This window comes from Danio rerio, chromosome 4 (assembly GCF_052040795.2).
Source record: "Danio rerio strain M-AB ecotype USA chromosome 4, GRCz13ab, whole genome shotgun sequence".
Taxonomy (NCBI): domain Eukaryota; kingdom Metazoa; phylum Chordata; class Actinopteri; order Cypriniformes; family Danionidae; genus Danio; species Danio rerio.
This window is the reverse complement of record NC_141024.2, coordinates 58,983,285-59,005,751: the sequence shown is the minus strand read 5'-3', so window position 1 is coordinate 59,005,751 and position 22,467 is coordinate 58,983,285. Positions and strand designations below refer to the sequence as shown.

General features: G+C 43.1%; 6 non-coding genes across 6 annotated transcripts; all 6 read right to left on the bottom strand.

Moving 5' to 3' along the window:
• Window positions 1-5,170: 5,170 nt before the first annotated feature.
• On the bottom strand, window positions 5,171-5,242 carry trnap-agg (transfer RNA proline (anticodon AGG)). The gene has a single exon. It is a non-coding gene; the product is annotated as a tRNA-Pro (tRNA).
• Window positions 5,243-6,193: 951 nt separating this feature from the next.
• On the bottom strand, window positions 6,194-6,265 carry trnap-cgg (transfer RNA proline (anticodon CGG)). Its single transcript has one exon. It is a non-coding gene; the product is annotated as a tRNA-Pro (tRNA).
• Window positions 6,266-6,564: 299 nt separating this feature from the next.
• Window positions 6,565-6,636, bottom strand: trnap-agg (transfer RNA proline (anticodon AGG)). The gene has a single exon. It is a non-coding gene; the product is annotated as a tRNA-Pro (tRNA).
• Window positions 6,637-7,956: 1,320 nt separating this feature from the next.
• On the bottom strand, window positions 7,957-8,028 carry trnap-agg (transfer RNA proline (anticodon AGG)). Its single transcript has one exon. It is a non-coding gene; the product is annotated as a tRNA-Pro (tRNA).
• A 481-nt stretch (window positions 8,029-8,509) lies between these two features.
• trnap-cgg (transfer RNA proline (anticodon CGG)) lies at window positions 8,510-8,581 on the bottom strand. Its single transcript has one exon. It is a non-coding gene; the product is annotated as a tRNA-Pro (tRNA).
• Window positions 8,582-8,880: 299 nt separating this feature from the next.
• Window positions 8,881-8,952, bottom strand: trnap-agg (transfer RNA proline (anticodon AGG)). Its single transcript has one exon. It is a non-coding gene; the product is annotated as a tRNA-Pro (tRNA).
• Window positions 8,953-22,467: the final 13,515 nt, after the last annotated feature.

The following is a 22,467-nucleotide window of genomic DNA, read 5'->3' as shown; positions in this document are numbered from 1 at the left end:
GCAAAACAGCCACTTTACATAGCAACACTATCTGCTGACAAACCGGCATTCTCAGAAAAAAGGCCTCTGTGTAAGCCACAACGCCCTTACAAACAAAAGACAACTGTAAGGGTTCAACTGAAATTTGAACCTAGGATTTTTCATGGCATGAACGATAATCATACTCCTAGACCAGCAAGCCACTATGCAAGAAATATTTTATGTGGCGACACTATCTGCTGACAAATTGGAATTCTTTGAAAGACGTTTTTACGAAAGACATAAAGCCCTGTAAAACACAGTACACCTGCAAGGGCTCATCCAGGAATTGAACCCGGGTCCTCTCGCAACCAAAGCAAGAATCATACCCATAGACCAATGAGCCACTAAATTGAGACAATTTCACAAGGTGTCAGATAGTCAGAAATCTTTCTCTAACGAATCAAGGGCACCCTAAGTGAGAGACATACCCCTAGACCACCGAGCCACTGCAAAACAGCAACTTTATATGGCAACACTATCTGCTGACAAACTGGCATTCTCAGAAAAAAGGCCTCTGTGTAAGCCACAACGACCTTACAAAACAGCAGACAACTGTAAGGGCTCAACCGAAATTTGAATCTGGGATTTCTCATTGCATGAACGATAATCATATGCCTAGACCAGCAAGCCACTATGCAAAGGAATGTTTTATGTGGCGACACTATCTGCTGACAAACTGATATTCTTCGAAAGACATTTTAGTGAAAGACATAGTGCCCTGTAAAACACATGACACCTGCAAGGGCTCGTCCGGGATTTGAACCCGGGACTTCTCACACCCGGAGCGAGAATCATATCCCTAGACCAACGAGCCACTAAATTGAGAGAATTACACATGGCCTCAGAAGCATCAGATAGTCAGAAAACTTTCTCTAACGAATCAAGGGCACCCTAAGCGAGAATCATACCCCTAGACCAACGAGCCACTACAAAACAGTAACTTTATATGGCAACACTATCTGCTGACGAACTGGCATTCTCAGAAAAAAGGCCTCTGTGTAAGCCACAATGCCCTTACAAAACAGCAGACAACTGTAAGGGCTCAACCGAAATTTGAATCTGGGATTTCTCACGGCATGAACGAAAAGCATACTACTAGACAACCAAACCACTATGGAAAGGAATGTTTATGTGCCGACACTATCTGCTAACAAACTGGAATTCTTCGTAAATTGTTTTTTTATGAAAGCCATAATGCCCTGTAAAACAACAGAATAACTGCAAGGGCTCGTCCGGGATTTGAACCCTGGACCTCTCGCACCCTAAGCGAGAATCATACCCCTAGACCAACGAGCCACAAAAGCTTGAATATTTCACAAGACATCAGAAGCAACAGATGGTCAGAAATCCTTATCTTACAAACATTGAAGCAGGGCTTTTGCTTCATTTGGACCCGGGACTTCTGCAATGGTTCGTCCAGGCTTTGAAAACGGGACCTCTCACACCTTATGCGAGAATCAAGCCCGTAGACCAACAAGCAACTGCAAAACAGCCACTTTACATGGCAACACTATCTGCTGACAAACCGGCATTCTCAGAAAAAAGACCTCTGTGTAAGCCACAACGCCCTTACAAAACAAAAGACAACTGTAAGGGTTCAACTGAAATTTGAACCTAGGATTTCTCATGGCATGAACTAGAATCATACTCCTAGACCAGCAAGCCACTATGCAAGAAATATTTTATGTGGCGACACTATCTGCTGACAAATTGGAATTCTTTGAAAGATGTTTTTACGAAAGACATATTGCCCTGTAAAACACAGTACACCTACAAGGGCTCATCCTTGTATTGAACCCGGGACCTCTAGCAACCGAAGCGAGAATCATACCCATAGACCAATGAGCCACTAAATCGAGACAATTTCACAAGGCGTCAGATAGTCAGAAATCTTTCTCTAACGAATCAAGGGCACCCTAAGTGAGAGTCATACCCCTAGACCACCGAGCCACTGCAAAACAGCAACTTTATATGGCAACACTATCTGCTGACAAACTGGCATTCTCAGAAAAAAGGCCTCTGTGTAAGCCACAACGACCTTACAAAACAGCAGACAACTGTAAGGGCTCAACCGAAATTTGAATCTGGGATTTCTCATTGCATGAACGAAAATCATATGCCTAGACCAGCAAGCCACTATGCAAAGGAATGTTTTATGTGGCGACACTATCTGCTGACAAACTGGAATTCTTCGAAAGACATTTTAATGAAAGACATAGTGCCCTGTAAAACACATGACACCTGCAAGGGCTCGTCTGGGATTTGAACTCAGGACCTCTCACACCTGAAGCAAGAATCATACCCCTAGACCAACGAGCCACAGCAAAACAGTAACTTTATATGGCAACACTATCTGCTGACGAACTGGCATTCTCAGAAAAAAGGCCTCTGTGTAAGCCACAAAGCCCTTACAAAACAGCAGACAACTGTAAGGGCTCAACCGAAATTTGAATCTGGGATTTCCCACGGCATGAACGAAAAGCATACTGCTAGACAACCAAACCACTATGGAAAGGAATGTTTATGTGCCGACACTATCTGCTGACAAACTGGAATTCTTCGTAAATTGTTTTTTTATGAAAGCCATAATGCCCTGTAAAACAACAGAATAACTGCAAGGGCTCGTCCGGGATTTGAACCCGGGACCTCTCGCACACTAAGCGAGAATCATACCCCTAGACCAACGAGCCACAAAAGCTTGAATATTTCACAAGACATCAGAAGCAACAGATGGTCAGAAATCCTTATCTTACAAACATTGAAGAAGGGCTTTTGCTTCATTTGGACCCGGGACTTCTGCAATGGTTCGTCCAGGCTTTGAAAACGGGACCTCTCGCACCTTATGCGAGAATCAAGCCCGTAGACCAACGAGCACCTGCAAAACAGCCACTTTACATGGCAACACTATCTGCTGACAAACCGGCATTCTCAGAAAAAAGGCCTCTGTGTAAGCCACAACGCCCATACAAAACAAAAGACAACTGTAAGGGTTCAACTGAAATTTGAAGCTAGGATTTCTCATGGCATGAAGGAGAATCATACTCCTAGACCAGCAAGCCACTATTCAAGAAACATTTTATGTGGCGACACTATCTGCTGACAAATTGGAATTCTTTGAAAGACGTTTTTACGAAAGACATAATGCCCTGTAAAACACAGTACACCTGCAAGGGATCATCCGGGTATTGAACCCGGGTCCTCTCGCAACCAATGCGAGAATCATACCCATAGACCAATGAGCCACTTAATTGAGAGAATTTCACAAGGCGTCAGATAGTCAGAAAACTTTCTCTAACGAATCAAGGGCACCCTAAGCGAGAATCATACCCCTAGACCAACGAGCCACTACAAAACAGTAACTTTATATGGCAACACTATCTGCTGACGAACTGGCATTCTCAGAAAAAAGGCCTCTGTGTAAGCCACAATGCCCTTACAAAACAGCAGACAACTGTAAGGGCTCAACCGAAATTTGAATCTGGGATTTCTCACGGCATGAACGAAAAGCATACTACTAGACAACCAAACCACTATGGAAAGGAATGTTTATGTGCCGACACTATCTGCTGACAAACTGGAATTCTTCGTAAATTGTTTTTTTATGAAAGCCATAATGCCCTGTAAAACAACAGAATAACTGCAAGGGCTCGTCCGGGATTTGAACCCTGGACCTCTCGCACCCTAAGCGAGAATCATACCCCTAGACCAACGAGCCACAAAAGCTTGAATATTTCACAAGACATCAGAAGCAACAGATGGTCAGAAATCCTTATCTTACAAACATTGAAGCAGGGCTTTTGCTTCATTTGGACCCGGGACTTCTGCAATGGTTCGTCCAGGCTTTGAAAACGGGACCTCTCACACCTTATGCGAGAATCAAGCCCGTAGACCAACAAGCAACTGCAAAACAGCCACTTTACATGGCAACACTATCTGCTGACAAACCGGCATTCTCAGAAAAAAGACCTCTGTGTAAGCCACAACGACCTTACAAAACAAAAGACAACTGTAAGGGTTCAACTGAAATTTGAACCTAGGATTTCTCATGGCATGAACTAGAATCATACTCCTAGACCAGCAAGCCACTATGCAAGAAATATTTTATGTGGCGACACTATCTGCTGACAAATTGGAATTCTTTGAAAGATGTTTTTACGAAAGACATATTGCCCTGTAAAACACAGTACACCTACAAGGGCTCATCCTTGTATTGAACCCGGGACCTCTAGCAACCGAAGCGAGAATCATACCCATAGACCAATGAGCCACTAAATCGAGACAATTTCACAAGGCGTCAGATAGTCAGAAATCTTTCTCTAACGAATCAAGGGCACCCTAAGTGAGAGTCATACCCCTAGACCACCGAGCCACTGCAAAACAGCAACTTTATATGGCAACACTATCTGCTGACAAACTGGCATTCTCAGAAAAAAGGCCTCTGTGTAAGCCACAACGACCTTACAAAACAGCAGACAACTGTAAGGGCTCAACCGAAATTTGAATCTGGGATTTCTCATTGCATGAACGAAAATCATATGCCTAGACCAGCAAGCCACTATGCAAAGGAATGTTTTATGTGGCGACACTATCTGCTGACAAACTGGAATTCTTCGAAAGACATTTTAATGAAAGACATAGTGCCCTGTAAAACACATGACACCTGCAAGGGCTCGTCTGGGATTTGAACTCAGGACCTCTCACACCTGAAGCAAGAATCATACCCCTAGACCAACGAGCCACTAAATTGAGAGAATTTCACATGGCCTCAGAAGTATCAGATAGTCAGAAAACTTTTTCTAACGAATCAAGGGCACCCTAAGCGAGATTCATACCCCTTGACCAACGAGCCACTGCAAAACAGTAACTTTATATGGCAACACTATCTGCTGACGAACTGGCATTCTCAGAAAAAAGGCCTCTGTGTAAGCCACAACGCCCTTACAAAACAGCAGACAACTGTTAGGGGGTTAACCGAAATGTGAATCTGGGATTTCTCACGGCATGAACGAAAAGCATACTTCTAGACAACCAAACCACTATGGAAAGGAATGTTTATGTGCCGACACTATCTGCTGACAAACTGGAATTCTTCGAAAAACGTTTTTTTATGAAAGCCATAATGCCCTGTAAAACAACAGAATAACTGCAAGGGCTCGTCCGGGATTTGAACCCGGGACCTCTCGCACCCTAAGCGAGAATCATACCCCTAGACCAACGAGCCACAAAAACTAGAGTATTTCACAAGACATCAGAAGCAACAGATGGTCAGAAATCCTTATCTTACAAACATTGAAGCAGGGCTTTTGCTTCATTTGGACCCGGGACTTCTGCAATGGTTCGTCCAGGCTTTGAAAACGGGACCTCTCGCACCTTATGCGAGAATCAAGCCCGTAGACCAACGAGCAACTGCAAAACAGCCACTTTACATGGCAACACTATCTGCTGACAAACCGGCATTCTCAGAAAAAAGGCCTCTGTGTAAGCCACAACGCCCATACAAAACAAAAGACAACTGTAAGGGTTCAACTGAAATTTGAAGCTAGGATTTCTCATGGCATGAAGGAGAATCATACTCCTAGACCAGCAAGCCACTATTCAAGAAATATTTTATGTGGCGACACTATCTGCTGACAAATTGGAATTCTTTGAAAGACGTTTTTACGAAAGACATAATGCCCTGTAAAACACAGTACACCTGCAAGGGCTCATCCAGGTATTGAACCCGGGTCCTCTCGCAACCTATGCGAGAATCATACCCATAGACCAATGAGCCACTTAATTGAGAGAGTTTCACAAGGCGTCAGATAGTCAGAAATCTTTCTCTAACGAATCAAGGGCACCATTAGTGAGAGTCATACTCCTAGACCACTGAGCCACTGCAAAACAACAACTTTATATGGCAACACTATCTGCTGACAAACTGGCATTCTCAGAAAAAAGGCCTCTGTGTAAGCCACAATGACCTTACAAAACAGCAGACAACTGTAAGGGCTCAACCGAAATTTGAATCTGGGATTTCTTATTGCATGTACGAAAATCATACGCCTAGACCAGCAAGCCACTATGCAAAGGAATGTTTTATGTGGCGACACTATCTGCTGACAAACTGGAATTCTTCGAAAGACATTTTAATGAAAGACATAGTGCCCTGTAAAACACATGACACCTGCAAGGGCTCGTCCGGGATTTGAACCCGGGACCTCTCACACCCGAAGCGAGAATCATACCCCTAGACCAACGAGCCACAGCAAAACAGTAACTTTATATGGCAACACTATCTGCTGACGAACTGGCATTCTCAGAAAAAAGGCCTCTGTGTAAGCCACAATGCCCTTACAAAACAGCAGACAACTGTAAGGGCTCAACCGAAATTTGAATCTGGGATTTCTCACGGCATGAACGAAAAGCATACTGCTAGACAACCAAACCACTATGGAAAGGAATGTTTATGTGCCGACACTATCTGCTGACAAACTGGAATTCTTCGTAAATTGTTTTTTTATGAAAGCCATAATGCCCTGTAAAACAACAGAATAACTGCAAGGGCTCGTCCGGGATTTGAACCCGGGACCTCTCGCACCCTAAGCGAGAATCATACCCCTAGACCAACGAGCCACAAAAGCTTGAATATTTCACAAGACATCAGAAGCAACAGATGGTCAGAAATCCTTATCTTACAAACATTGAAGAAGGGCTTTTGCTTCATTTGGACCCGGGACTTCTGCAATGGTTCGTCCAGGCTTTGAAAACGGGACCTCTCGCACCTTATGCGAGAATCAAGCCCGTAGACCAACGAGCACCTGCAAAACAGCCACTTTACATGGCAACACTATCTGCTGACAAACCGGCATTCTCAGAAAAAAGGCCTCTGTGTAAGCCACAACGCCCATACAAAACAAAAGACAACTGTAAGGGTTCAACTGAAATTTGAAGCTAGGATTTCTCATGGCATGAAGGAGAATCATACTCCTAGACCAGCAAGCCACTATTCAAGAAACATTTTATGTGGCGACACTATCTGCTGACAAATTGGAATTCTTTGAAAGACGTTTTTACGAAAGACATAATGCCCTGTAAAACACAGTACACCTGCAAGGGATCATCCGGGTATTGAACCCGGGTCCTCTCGCAACCAATGCGAGAATCATACCCATAGACCAATGAGCCACTTAATTGAGAGAATTTCACAAGGCGTCAGATAGTCAGAAATCTTTCTCTAACGAATCAAGGGCACCCTAAGCGAGAATCATACCCCTAGACCACCGAGCCACTGCAAAACAGCAACTTTATATGGCAACACTATCTGCTGACAAACTGGCATTCTCAGAAAAAAGGCCTCTGTGTAAGCCACAACGACCTTACAAAACAGCAGACAACTGTAAGGGCTCAACCGAAATTTGAATCTGGGATTTCTCATTGCATGAACGAAAATCATACGCCTAGATCAGCAAGCCACTATGCAAAGGAATGTTTTATGTGGCGACACTATCTGCTGACAAACTGGAATTCTTCGAAAGACATTTTAATGAAAGACATAGTGCCCTGTAAAACACATGACACCTGCAAGGCTCGTCCAGGATTCGAACCCGGGACGTCTCACACCCAAGCGAGAATCATACCCCTAGACCAACGAGCCACTGCAAAACAGTAACTTTATATGGCAACACTATCTGCTGACGAACTGGCATTCTCAGAAAAAAGGCCTCTGTGTAAGCCACAATGCCCTTACAAAACAGCAGACAACTGTAAGGGCTCAACCGAAATTTGAATCTGGGATTTCTCACGGCATGAACGAAAAGCATACTGCTAGACAACCAAACCACTATGGAAAGGAATGTTTATGTGCCGACACTATCTGCTGACAAACTGGAATTCTTCGAAAAACGTTTTTTTATGAAAGCCATAATGCCCTGTAAAACAACAGAATAACTGCAAGGGCTCGTCCGGGATTTGAACCCGGGACCTCTCGCACCCTAAGCGAGAATCATACCCCTAGACCAACGAGCCACAAAAACTAGAGTATTTCACAAGACATCAGAAGCAACAGATGGTCAGAAATCCTTATCTAACAAACATTGAAGCAGGGCTTTTGCTTCATTTGGACCCGGGACTTCTGCAATGGTTCGTCCAGGATTTGAAAACAGGAGCTCTCGCACCTTATGCGAGAATCATGCCCGTAGACCAACGAGCAACTGCAAAACAGCCACTTTACATGGCAACACTATCTGCTGACAAACCGGCATTCTCAGAAAAAAGACCTCTGTGTAAGCCACAACGCCCTTACAAAACAAAAGACAACTGTAAGGGTTCAACTGAAATTTGAACCTAGGATTTCTCATGGCATGAACGAGAATCAAACTCCTAGACCAGCAAGCCACTATGCAAAGGAATGTTTTATGTGGCGACACTATCTGCTGACAAACTGGAATTCTTCGAAAGACATTTTAATGAAAGACATAGTGCCCTGTAAAACACATAACACCTGTAAGGGCTCGTCCGGGATTTGAACCCAGGATCTCTCACACCCGAAGCGAGAATCATACCCCTAGACCAACGAGCCACTGCAAAACAGTAACTTTATATGGCAACACTATCAGCTGACGAACTGGCATTCTCAGAAAAAAGGCCTATGTGTAAGCCACAACGCCCTTACAAAACAGCAGACAACTGTAAGGGCTCAACCGAAATTTGAATCTGGGATTTCTCACGGCATGAACGAGAATCATAGTCCTAGACAACCAAACCACTATGCAAAGGAATGCTTTATGTGCCGACACTATCTGCTGACAAACTGGAATTCTTCGAAAAACGTTTTTTATGAAAGCCATAATGCCCTGTAAAACAAAAGAATAACTGCAAGGGCTCGTCCGGGATTTGAACCCGGGACCTCTCGCACCCTAAGCGAGAATCATACCCCTAGACCAACGAGCCACAAAAGCTTGAATATTTTACAAGACATCAGAAGGAACAGATGGTCAGAAATCCTTATCTAACAAACATTGAAGCAGGGCTTTTGCTTCATTTGGACCCGGGACTTCTTCAATGGTTCGTCCAGGATTTGAAAACAAGACCTCTCGCATCTTAAGCGAGTATCATGCCCGTAGACCAACGAGCAACTGCAAAACAGCCACTTTACATGGCAACACTATCTGCTGACAAACCGGCATTCTCAGAAAAAAGGCCTCTGTGTAAGCCACAACGCCCTTACAAAACAAAAGACAACTGTAAGGTTTCAACTGAAATTTGAACCTAGGATTTCTCATGGCATGAACGAGAATCAAACTCCTAGAACAGCAAGCCACTATGCAAGAAATATTTTATGTGGCGACACTATCTGCTGACAAATTGGAAATCTTTGAAAGACATTTTAATGAAAGACATAATGCCCTGTAAAACACAGTACACCTGCAAGGGCTAATCCAGGAACTGAACCCGGGTCCTCTCTCAACCGAAGCGAGAATCATACCCATAGACCAATGAGCCACTAAATTGAGAGAATTTCACAAGACGTCAGATGGTCAGAAATCTTTCTCTAACGAATCAAGGGCACCCTAAGTGAGAATCATACCCCTAGACCACCGAGCCACTGCAAAGCAGCAACTTTATATGGCAACACTATCTGCTGACAAACTGGCATTCTCAGAAAAAAGGCCTCTGTGTAAGCCACAACAACCTTACAAAACAGCAGACAAGTGTAAGGGCTCAACCGAAATCTGAATCTGGGATTTCTCATTGCATGAACGAAAATCATACGCCTAGACCAGCAAGCCACTATGCAAAGGAATATTTTATGTGGCGACACTATCTGCTGACAAACTGGAATTCTTCGAAAGACATTTTAATGAAAGTCATAGTGCCCTGTAAAACACATGATACCTGCAAGGGCTCGTCCGGGATATGAACCCAGGACCTCTCTCACCCAAAGCGAGAATCATACCCCTAGGCCAACGAGCCACTACATTGATAAAACTTCACATGGCGTCAGAACCATCAGATAGTCAGAAAACTTTCTCTAACGAATCAATGGCACCCTAAGCGAGAATCATACCCCTAAACCAATTAGCTACTGTAACAGCCACTTTACATGGCAAAACTATCTGCTGATGAACTGGCATTCTCAGAAAAAAGGCCTCTGTGTAAGCCCGTAGACCTTACAAAACAGCAGACAAATGTAAGGGCTCAACCGAAATTTGAATCTGGGATTTCTCATTGCATGAACGAAAATCATACTCCTAGACCAGCAAGCCACTATGCAAAGGAATGTTTTATGTGGCGACACTATCTGCTGACAAACTGGAATTCTTCGAAAGACATTTTAATAAAAGTCATAGTGCCCTGTAAAACACATGACACCTGCAAGGGCTCATCCGGGATTTGAACCCGGGACCTCTCACACCCAAAGCGAAAATCATACCCGTAGACCAACGAGCCACTACATTGATAAAACTTCACATGGCGTCAGAACCATCAGATAGTCAGAAAACTTTCTCTAACGAATCAATGGCACCCTAAGCGAGAATCATACCCCTAAACCAACTAGCTATTGTAACAGCCACTTTACATGGCAAAACTATCTGCTGATGAACTGGCATTCTCAGAAAAAAGGCCTCTGTGTAAGCCCGTAGACCTTACAAAACAGCAGACAAATGTAAAGGCTCAACCGAAATTTGAATCTGGGATTTCTCATTGCATGAACGAAAATCATACTCATAGACCAGCAAGGCACTATGCAAAGGAATGTTTTATGTGGCGACACTATCTGCTGACAAACTGGAATTCTTCGAAAGACATTTTAATGAAAGTCATGGTGCCCTGTAAAACACATGACACCTGCAAGGGCTCGTGCAGGATTTGAACCCGGGACCTCTCACACCCAAAGCGAGAATCATACCCCTACCCCAACGAGCCACTACTGTGATAAAATTTCACATAGCGTCAGAAGCATCAGATAGTCAGAAAACTTTCTCTGACGAATCAAGGGCACCCTAAGCCAGAATCATACCCCTAGACCAACGAGCCACTGCAAAACAGTAACTTTACATGGCAACACTATCTGCTGACAAACCGGCATTCTCAGAAAAAGGCCTCTGTGTAAGCCACAACGCCCTTACAAAACAAAAGACAACTGTAAGGGTTCAACTGAAATTTGAACCTAGGATTTCTCATGGCATGAACGAGAATCATACTCCTGGACCAGCAAGCCACTATGCAAGAAATATTTTATGTGGCGACACTATCTGCTGACAAATTGGAATTCTTTGAAAGACGTTTTTACGAAAGATATAATGCCCTGTAAAACACAGTACACCTGCAAGGGCTCATCCGAGAATTGAACCCGGGTCCTCTCGCAATCGAAGCGAGAATCATACAGATAGACCAATGAACCACTAAATTGAGAGAATTTCACAAGGTGTCAGATAGTCAGAAATCTTTCCCTAACGAATCAAGGGCACCCTAAGTGAGAATCATACCCCTAGACCACCGAGCCACTGCAAAACAGCAACTTTATACGGCAACACTATCTGCTGACGAACTGGCATTCTCAGAAAAAAGGCCTCTGTGTAAGCCACAACAACCTTACAAAACAGCAGACAAGTGTAAGGGCTCAACCGAAATCTGAATCTGGGATTTCTCATTGCATGAACGAAAATCATACTCCTAGACCAGCAAGCCACTATGCAAAGGAATGTTTTATGTGGCGACACTATCTGCTGACAAACTGGAATTCTTCGAAAGAGATTTTAATGATAGACATAGTGCCCTATAAAACACATAACATCTGCAAGGGCTCGTCTGGGATTGGGACCCAGGACCTTTCACACCCAAAGTGCGAATCATACCCCTAGACCAACGAGCCACTAAATTGAATTTATTTCACATGGTGTCAGAAGCATCAGATAGTCAGAAAACTTTCTCTAACGAATCAAGGGCACCCTAAGCGAGAATCATACCCCTAGATCAACGAGCCACTGCAAAACAGTAACTTTATATGGCAACACTATCAGCTGACGAACTGGCATTCTCAGAAAAAAGGCCTCTGTGTAAGCCACAACGCCCTTACAAAACAGCAGACAACTGTAAGGGCTCAACCGAAATTTGAATCTGGGATTTCTCACAGCATGAACGAGAATCATAGTCCTAGACAACCAAACCACTATGCAAAGGAATGTTTTATGCGCCGACACTATCTGCTGACAAACTGGAATTCTTCGAAATACATTTTTTTGTCTTTATTTTAACAAAACAAAAAAGAACAGAACAATGACAACAGCTTACAACCAAGAAATTTCTTAGCATCACAGCACATAATGAAAATCAAAATCAAAAAGAAGACATAAAAATACAGAGTAATAATAAAAATAGAAAAGTACATAAATTAACCAAAGTTTATGGTGATCTAAGGTTTTGCAAAAATGTACCTGAAATCCTAGGACCTACATATTCAAGCAACGGAGTCCAGATCTGATAAAAAGTGTTTTTCTATGGAGAGAGATTAGACTCAATAATAATTCACGCAAAAGACACGATGTACACATGCGTAGCCAAATTTACATGCGTAAAATATTTATTTATACTCACAAAAACAATTCACATGCACAAAATAAAAATACATTTTCATAAAATACATTTCACAAATGCAAAACACCATTTGCAAATATATAAGAGTGTACAAAAAGTTTTGAATGTTTAAAATTCACGAGTTCATCCTGAATGAGAATGTGCAAATCCTCTCTCACGTACGACTCACCCTGAATACGAGTGTGTGCATTTTTGAGACTTTCCTGTCAGCACACACCTCCCACGTGAGTCACTCGTGCCCTGTAGCCAATAAGATGCGAGCTTACTGTTCAACCAATCACAACTCCCTGAGAACGCGGGAATGACCGAAGCGCTTCACTGTGCGCTCCATTTGCGCAGTCTGACCTAATTAACGGAGATGATCCTCTAAGAAGAAGAATACTCCTCTATTTAGCATGGCAGGTGAAGAGCGGGATGCGCGGGTAAGTGGTTACTTGATTTCTATAGTGGTTTATGTATGCAAAGATTAAGTATCAAACGTTTGTTAAAGCAATGGCTGCTGTTGTTTATAATGTAAACTTTATAACGTAAATTAAGTCCGTTATTAAGCCAACATGGCGAGTGAAAAACGGGATGGTCGTGTAAAATAGCATGGCTTCTGTCATGGTCGATTCTAGGATTGTCATTCAAGGAGGGCTCAGCTATAAATTTGATCGGGGACTAATTTGGGGGTGGAATCGATCGCGTACTAAAGTGAAGACCGGGAGAGCGTAATGCCGTTTTGGGTGTGGGTGGGTATGGGGGGTGGAGAAAGGAGATGATCGCCGACTGTAAGGAACGGGCGGGGTGGGGGTCGGCAGTGTTGATCGCGGACTATGAAGATAACAAATGATAAAAGGTATAATTGGTATTTGTCTTACAGGCACTGTCATTAGAAGTAGAAATAGCAGCAAAAGCTCTGATCGATGTATTAGCCAGGGGCCTTACTCCATCTTCGTAAAGAAATGCACTAGCAAGTGGTAGTAGACCAATGAGAGAAAGCATCTCAAGTGGGACCATTCCTTTGCCTGCAGAGCCTGAAAACATGGTAAGGCAAGCCTTAAAAAGGTAATTTTTCATGTTTACTGTAAAACACAACTTTTTGTGTCATGCAAAAAATGTTTCTTATTATTAATATGTTTATTCATTTTGCCCTTTTGTCACTATGGGCAATTCCCAAGTATGTTTGGGACAGAGATTTTTCTGTGGCCAAACCTGGAAACATTAAAAAAACTGATTTTCAAATACATGTCCTCTCTAAACCATCACCCTTCACACCAAAAGGAGATGAAGACCTTGAGCTTGTCCATGCTGGACTTGGAAAAAGGCTTTTAACTGTTCCAGATAATTTTAAACACAGTGAGGTAATTGCAAATGTTACCATAATACTAGGAATTGATGGGAGTTTTATATCTGTTGGAAAAAAAAAAAAAACTAAATGATGAATTTTGTTTCATTCTTAAGATTGTCAGTCTGCTTGAAGGAGAGTTTCCCAAATTAAAAACACTTCAGGGTGGCTGGATGTTTTACAAGTCTACAGGTATTTATGTTTTGCATGTTACATATAAACAAAAAATGATTTGTGTGCATTTGCAATAACTTTGCACTTTTGTAAATTAATGAAACTGGTATGTGCTTTGTTGGCGTTAATAATTTAGTAATAAGCTTCATTAGTTTAAACTTTTTAGTCAAGGACATGTTTCTTTGCCATGTTCTAAGATTATGGCATGCCCTACTTCAGTTTTCCAGTGGTAAACAGAGCTTTATAGAACATTTCTGTCCAAAATTTTAGGTGACACATTTATAACAATATTGCTAGCCCAAGAAGGCAACAGTAGTCCTGAATGTGATTCTCAATTGATTTTGCCATTAGGTGGGGGTGGGCGGCGTAAGCTGTCTATAATTCCCACAGATGCTGATGGATACTCAACTCGACTCCTAAAATCAGTGTCAAATAATGGAAAGAACATGCTGTTTGTAGTTCCATTACAGGAACAGCTTTCCACTGAACCATTACCTTATGATTCTGTGGAGTTTGCTAAGATGCCACAGTCCAGCTGTATGAAATGTGGTAAGAAAATACCACTGCCATTGCTGCCCTTACACATTGAAGAGTGTAAAGAAGCTGAGACAGTAAGTCATACAGTATTATGGTTTTATTGTTCTATCAATATTATTTATTTACAATGCCAATGCATTTTGATTACTTTTATTAGGAGTCTTCAAATGATTTGACCATTCTAGATGATGATGTAGACGAAAATGTAATCGAAACTGTTGACCAGCCAAGCCCACTTCACCCCATCTTAGAACCATCATTACAGGTCTTTGATCAAAGCCTATTTCTTGTATTTGAGTATACTCACTATATTTGAATATACCCAATTCGTGGTTCCATAAAGAATGTGTTTGAAGCTATTAAAAATTTGAGACTATTCTTAATATTTTAGAATCTTTTTATGGGGTAGAATATGTATGTTCTTCAACAAATTTGCTACAAACATACATTGTTTAATTTATTTTTACTTTTTACAGATTTGTCCAATTTGCCAGATCTCTTTCCCAACTGATGTCTTGCCTTTTCATGCAAGCATGTGTGGTGAAGGGTAAAGTTATGCTAAAAATTGTAGGATGACATGCCTTTAATACTAAAGGATTAGTTTGCACAGTTTGTTTTGGTTGTATATATCTCGAGGGAGATGTACAAAGATCAGATGGAATGTAGGGTAAAAAATTAACAAAATAATTTTCTGGTGGACTGTCTTAAATTTAAATTAATGTGTTGGTTTCATAAACTGGGTCAGTAGTAGACATTATTAGATTTGATGTATGTAGCTTTTATAAGCCTTGCTTTGAGAAAATCATTACTGGTGACTTTTGACATTAATGGCTATATACAGTATGTCATTGTAAGTTACATCCAGACTTTGTCTGGCACTAGGGTCTAAGCCTTGTCTATGAAACTGGGCAAATGCTTTTAATATGCATGAACATTTTTGAAGTGGCTTAATGAACAAAATTGAAATTGTTTGTGTCTTGCCTGTTTTAGAGAAAGGACTTTTGGTGACAATGATTCTTCATTCACTTTAAATACAGAAGAATTGCCAGGACCCTCAACTGCACAATCTTCAACATCATTGTCTGCAGGTTAGACACAACACATTTTTTTTTTTCAAGAGTTCACACTTAGCTGATAATCAATAAAGCGTATTTGGCATGTTGTCCCGGGAGAGAGCCCTGAGCTCGTAATATCCCCGGGGCTCCCTCCCGTTAGAAGGGCGAGAGGGGAATTCGAGGTCAGGTAGGTCTCGAGAACTCCCCTGCTTGTCACCGTGAGAAGTGTAAACTCAGGTTGTATTGGGTGATAATTTGTTTTAGTCGATTGCTATGGTTTATGTTTTTGGACGGTGGGAGGAAACCGGGGAACCCGGGGAAAACCCACGCGAACACGGGGAGAACATGCAAACTCCACACAGAAACACCAACCAGCCCGATGGGTTGGACTAGCGGTGTTCTTACTGTGAGGCAACAGTGCTAGCCACTGGGCCACCGTGTCGCCCGATCAGAAAAAGTGGGAGGATGTAGGGGTGGAAGGGGGGGAGCTTCAAGACGAAGATAACTGGAGTGGAAAACTAAGGTTATTTATAATGCTTCCGTAATCATCTAATAGGGCTTATTACGAAGCTAACAAGGAGCCAGCCGTGTTGATAATAAGCACGTGATCCTCTCGAAATTAGTTTATGAATAAACCACACTTCAAGAGTTCACACTTAGCTGATAATCAATAAAGCGTATTTGGCATGCTGTCCCGGGAGAGAGCCCTGAGCTCGTAATATCCTCGAGCCCGGGGCTCCCTCCCGTTAGAAGGGCGAGAGGGGAATTCGAGGTCAGGTAGGTCTCGAGAACTCCCCAAAAGGCAAAGGTTTTCATCTCGGGACAGCAGCCGCGTATTGAAGTGCCCCCCAAAAGGCGAGAGGTCAGTGCCATATCCGGCTGCTGAATGTGAATTGAAGTGAGATAGGTTACTGCAGGAGAAAAGTTGAAACTGATTCTTAGGAGAGGCTGGGGACTCTGTTGGAGTTGGGTTCGGGGAGGCAGGGTTGGGGAGCCTAACGGAAGAAAGGAGAGTAGCAGAGGGATTTGGTGCTAGAAATAGGAAAGTAGCAGAGTAACTCGACGCTGAAAGAAGAAAAGTAGCGGAGGAACTCAACGCTGGGAAAGGGGAATGTAGTGGGTAGGGGAGAGGGGTTGTAGAGGGGGTGGAGAGAAGAGCGGAAGCATTCGACGCTGTAAGGAAGTAAAGAGGATGCGGAGGAACTCAACGCTGGGAAGAAGAGAGCATGAGATGCGGCGGAACTCGACGCTGGAAAGGTAAAGAAAAGAAACCTATGGGGATCAGAGCTCTGGGTCAACTCCGTGGGAGTTAGAGCTGTAGGATTGGACTACTACAGGAGTCTGGGAAGGGAGGGAGAGGTGGAGACTCCTGTAGGTGGTGGGCTGAGCAGGACTCCGGGGGAGTCAGAACGTGGGAAGACTCCTTGGGAGTCAGATTGGTGAGTGATGTTTTTGAAATATAGAAAGAGTAGCGGAGGAACTCAATGCTGAAAATAGTAAAGTAGCGGAGAAACTCAACGCTGAAGAAAGAAAGTAGCGGAGAAACTCAACGCTGAAAGGGGGATTGGGAGTTAAGGGTGGGGAGAGGAGAGAAGTTGTAAGAGGGGGGAGAGGAAAGAGCGGAAGCATTCGACGCTGGAAGGAAGAGAAAGAGATGCGGAGGAACTCAACGCTAGGGAATATAGGACAGGAGATGCGGAGGAACTCAACGCTAGAAGGTAGGAAAGATGCGTATTTGGCCGGGGCGAGAGAGAGAGGGGAGGGGGGACTCCGTGGGAGTCTTAGCTCTTGGGGTAACTCTGTGGGAGTTAGAGCTGAAAGATTAGGCTCCTACAGGAGTCTAAATGGGGAGGGGGTGGTGGAGACTCCTATAGGAGGTGGGCTGGGCAGGACTCCGGGGGAGTCTAAGCTTAGACTGGAAAGGTAAGAGTAGCGGAATACTCAACGCTAGAAGGAAGTGATAGTAGCGGAGCAACTCGACGCTGAAAAAGAAAAGAAGCGGAGAAACTCGACGCTGGAAAGGGGGTAGGGAGTAAAAGATATTTAGGAGGTGGGGGGAGAGTGGGAGGGGATGGAGGAAAGAGCGGAAGCATTCGACGCTTGAAGGAAGGAAAGGAGTTGCGGAGGAACTCAACGCTTTAGAACATAGAATAGGAGATGCGGAGGAACTCAACGCTAGAAAACAAGAAAGTTGTCGATTGTGGAGGGGGGGGGGGGGTAATTGATTGACTCCGGGGGAGTCAGGCCTTGAATGGTGATACTTAGGCTGAAGAGATGAGAGTAGCGGAAGAACAACACTAGAAGGAAGAGATAGTAGCGAAGCAACTCAACGCTGAAAAGAGAAAAGTAGCGGAGAAACTCGACGCTGGAAAGGGGTAGGGAGTAAAAGATGTTGAGGTGGTGGGGGGAGAGTGGGAGGGGATGGAGGAAAGAGCGGAAGCATTCGACGCTTGAAGGAAGGAATGGAGGTGCGGAGGAACTCAACGCTAGAAAGGAGAAGAAGGAGGTGCGGAGAAACTCGACGCAGGAAGGAAGTGAAGACTGAAAAGATTTTATACTGGTAGCCTTGGGGAAAAAAGTTTTGCTCCTGTTGGGGTCGGGGTTCAGGCACTCTTGGGAGAGAGATAGGGGGAGATTATTTGCTGAACTGGGAGCGCTGAAAGAGGCGGGGGGGATGGGGGGGGTTGGGGAACAGGCAGAATTAAATTTCTGTCCTTGTATTCAAGATAGAGGATGTCGTGAGTGCGAGCTGTGAGGATGAATTGATATCCTCTCCAAATGTATACATGCATCACGCTGAGGCTGTTACGTGTAATTGGGCTAGACGATAATAACGAGTAAACGCTTTTATGGAGGCGTTTAAACTGTTGTGAAGTGTCAATAGTGGTATGTTGAATGGAAGTGTATGTGAGCTTAGGCAGAGCGTCACTGCTGCGACAGTGAAGCGGGGGGGAAAAGAAGCTCTGCAGCTTCTCTGCTGTTGCAGAGCTGTGGTGGAAGTCAATGTCGGGAGGCGGGTACGCTTTCCCGAAAATGTATAACTGCTGTGCAGTGTTGGGGAGTGGGAAGGAAAGGAGCTGCGCTGTGACAGTGGTGCAATGGGAGAATAAGGCTTGGCTGAGCATCTCTACTGTTGCAGGTACGGTGGTAGTCAGTATTGGAGCATTATAGGTGCTCCCACAAAAATATTAAATATCAGAAGGGATGTGTGGAGATGAAAGTAAGTAGGGGCTCAGGTAGAGTGTCACTGCGGTTGTTGTGATGCTATGGTGAGTGTAGCTCAGCGGAGCGCTACTGCTATTGGATAGGTGCAGTAGTGATTGGTATTGGAGAGTTTTGAATGCTCTCGCAAGAATATTAATTACTGTTAGTAGTGATATGTAGAGAGGAAGTGAATAAGGGCTTAGCTACAGGTGCAATGGGTGAGTATGGCACAGTGGAGCGGTTCTGCTGCTGCAGAGAATCAGTATGGAGACAATGTGTGCTCCTGCAGAAGCATTTACTGCTGTATTAGTGCAGGGCAGTGTGACGAGTGTTATTGGACTTGTAAGTGTATAGAGCTTGCTTAGAGCATCCCTGCTGCAGTAATAGAAAAATTTAGGCAACCCCTAAATAAGTTGGAACTGTGGTGAGTGAAAATGTATGGGTGTATGGGATAGTTTAAGTTGTGCTTACACTTAAAACATTTGAATTGTGTGAGTGGGGGAAGGGATGTCGAAAATGTATATAGGACATGCTTTGCCGAAATAATCGGTTTGCTTGCTTAATGGAGAGAGATAGTGTTCCTCCAGTCAGATCAGATAAGGTGAGGTGGATTGTGGGATTGCAACTGATGGTAATTCAGAGAATCTCAAAACCCGAAGACTAGTGTGAATATGGCATTATGGATGTGGGCTGTATGATTGGAAATGCATCCTTGTGTAGATTGTGATTGCATTTGGAATGGATGTGGAGTGTAATAGGTTGGATGAAGGTCAGCTTCTGGGCCGGCTGTCCTAATGTCTGGAATGAGAAACAAGAAAAAAATCAGAAATTTAATTTACAACATGATACATGTATAGCAGACATGACAAAATTGTTTTAGCTGATATCTAATGCAAGGCATCTTAATAAGAGCATGGACAATTGTGAGCTTCGTTGTCGCAGTCTGCGAGGATGATCGAGGTGGGCATTTGTTCCCCCGCAGGATAGCAGGTGGATGCAGAGCTGGGGATATGGGGTGTAGCTTGTCTGGTGGTCCTAGAAATTCTTCTTGAAGATTTATTTAAGTGAAGTTTATTCATAAACTAATTTCGAGAGGATCACGTGCTTATGATTTATCACGTCCAGTCTCGCATTTGCTAATCACTAATCTTCCAATCATATGAGCCCTAAGGCACCATAAATAGTCTAAGTTTTCAGTTCACTTTATCTTCGTTTGGAAGAAGCAGCTTCACCGTAGCTAGCTCCGTTGAAGAACCAACTCTAAACCAGCATGGACAACTAAAGCAGCAACAAGCTACAATCTTCAGGATCTTCATTTGGAAGAACGCTCTGCTCTGCTCATCAACTACAAAAGCTACAAGTGCTACAAGCTACAAAAGCTTCAAGCTACAATCTACAATATACAATCTAAAAGCTTCAATCTACAAGCTACAATATACAAGCTACAGCAACAACAACAACAACTACTATTGCTACCATTTCAAACAACTACAACTCCAACAATTTCATCAACAGCTTAAACAACAACACCAAAACCTTCCACTTCAAAGAGCCTCCACAACGCATCTGCTGTGTCTTCAACCTTATTTCCCAGCAAGATATAAGCCAAACTCCAAAGCTATTGCAATAAAACGGAACCCTCACCTTCTCCTAGCAGTACACATGCTATCCATCGTTTAACAGATTGTTTGCTGGAATGTGTTCAGCAGAGCAGCAGCTCCAGCCACAAACAATGTTGAATTTGATCAACAAAATGGCCGCCAGGCTTTTTGCACCTTTTGCATGGCCTGACTGAAACTCCTTAAGCCAATAGCTGTAAAGATAAGCGTCTCCATCCAATGAGCTAAAAGACTGGAGATGGTCCCGCCCTCTCTCTTGACTCTGTTGCAAAGACCTTATGAATGAATAGGCCAGACACGCTTGTAAATTTAGTTAAAAAAAAAAAAAAATTATAATAAAATTCCATTTGACATTTAACTTCTGAAAAGATTATTACCCAACCAGTAAATATTAACAAGCTATTGAAAAACATTATGCCATCAAGCACAGAAGTCCAATTGTAATACGCCAGCGACTCATGTGTTGATTTACAAGCGTCATATAAGATTATATAGCAAGTCAGTCGGATGTGAAAACGGCAAAGAAACAAACTTCCCACTTGACTGTTATAAATACAAATTTAAACTTCACTATCACTTCACATGCTCAGTCTTCAAGGGGTACCAGTTTTCCAGGACCACCAGACTAGCCATATCCCATGTCCTCAGCTCTCCATTCATCTGTCATCCCGTTAGGAGACGAACACCCACCCCTACCATCCTTGCACATCGTATCAATGAAGTCATCGGACCATGCATTATCAAAAGCGCTTCCATTTACAGCCGCCCATGCCCTTATTAAGATGCCTCGCATGGATATAAACTAAAACAATTTTCATGTCTGCCATACTTGTATTATTTTGCAAAGATTTAATTTCTGATTCTCTTTGTTTTTTCTATTTTAGAGATCATGACTGCTGGCTCCAGAAGCTGACCCTCATCCAACCTATTACACTCCACATCCTCTTCACAAAGGATACATTCCATTTTTCACTCTATCCAATCTGTCCTAACCTGCAGTCTGCAACCTCCGAACCTGAAACCGTCGATTATCTTATTAAAAAGAAATCGACAACAACTTCATGATTGGAACTCCAAGGCTCCTCCTTTTAATATCTCGCGCATTAGCCCCATTGGTGTCGCTACTCAAAAATGTTCTGGCAAAAACGCCTTGTAGTCGACCTTTCGTCCCAACACAATTGCTCCTTTCCTAGCATTAACAGCACTATCCCATTGGACGAATATTTACTTAACTACCACGACATTGATCAAGAGATCTCTCTCATAAAGATAGCCAGTCGTAACACCTGGCTAGCCAAAGAAGACATTTCCCCTACCTTTAAAATCATGCCAATCCACCCAGACTTCTGGCACCTTTTGGCATTTATTGGCGAAATCAATTCTATTTTTCGGATGCAAAAGCAGCCCAAAAAATATTTGACATAATGTCAGAAGCTTTATGCTGGATTCTGTCTAATATTTACGAAATACCATACCTCATTCACCTTCTAGACGATTTTCTTATTTCCCCCCCGTCATCTCCTCCAGCCAAACACCTAGCGATCACCCAGCAGGTTTTCGCTGATCTCGGAAGGACCCAGTACTTCAATCGTATTTCTGGGTATTAATCTAGACTCGCATAAATTCCAAGCATCCCTTCCTAAAGAGAAAATCAATCGAATAATTTCTCTATCCCAAATTTTCCTTGAAAAACAGATGTGCACAAAACGAGAACTCCTACCAATTCTCGGCCATCTAAATTTCGCTATGCGCATTATTCCTTTCATTTCCCACCTCCATCAATTATCCACCACAGTTCATGGTTTAGAAGAAACAATTTTTTCTCTCCAAACCCAGTCGCGATGAACTTTGCTTATGGATCTCTTTCCTTAAGCAATGGAACGGCTGTTCCTTTTTCTACAGCGACTTGATTGCATCCCCTATTGACATCAACACATACACAGACGCTGCC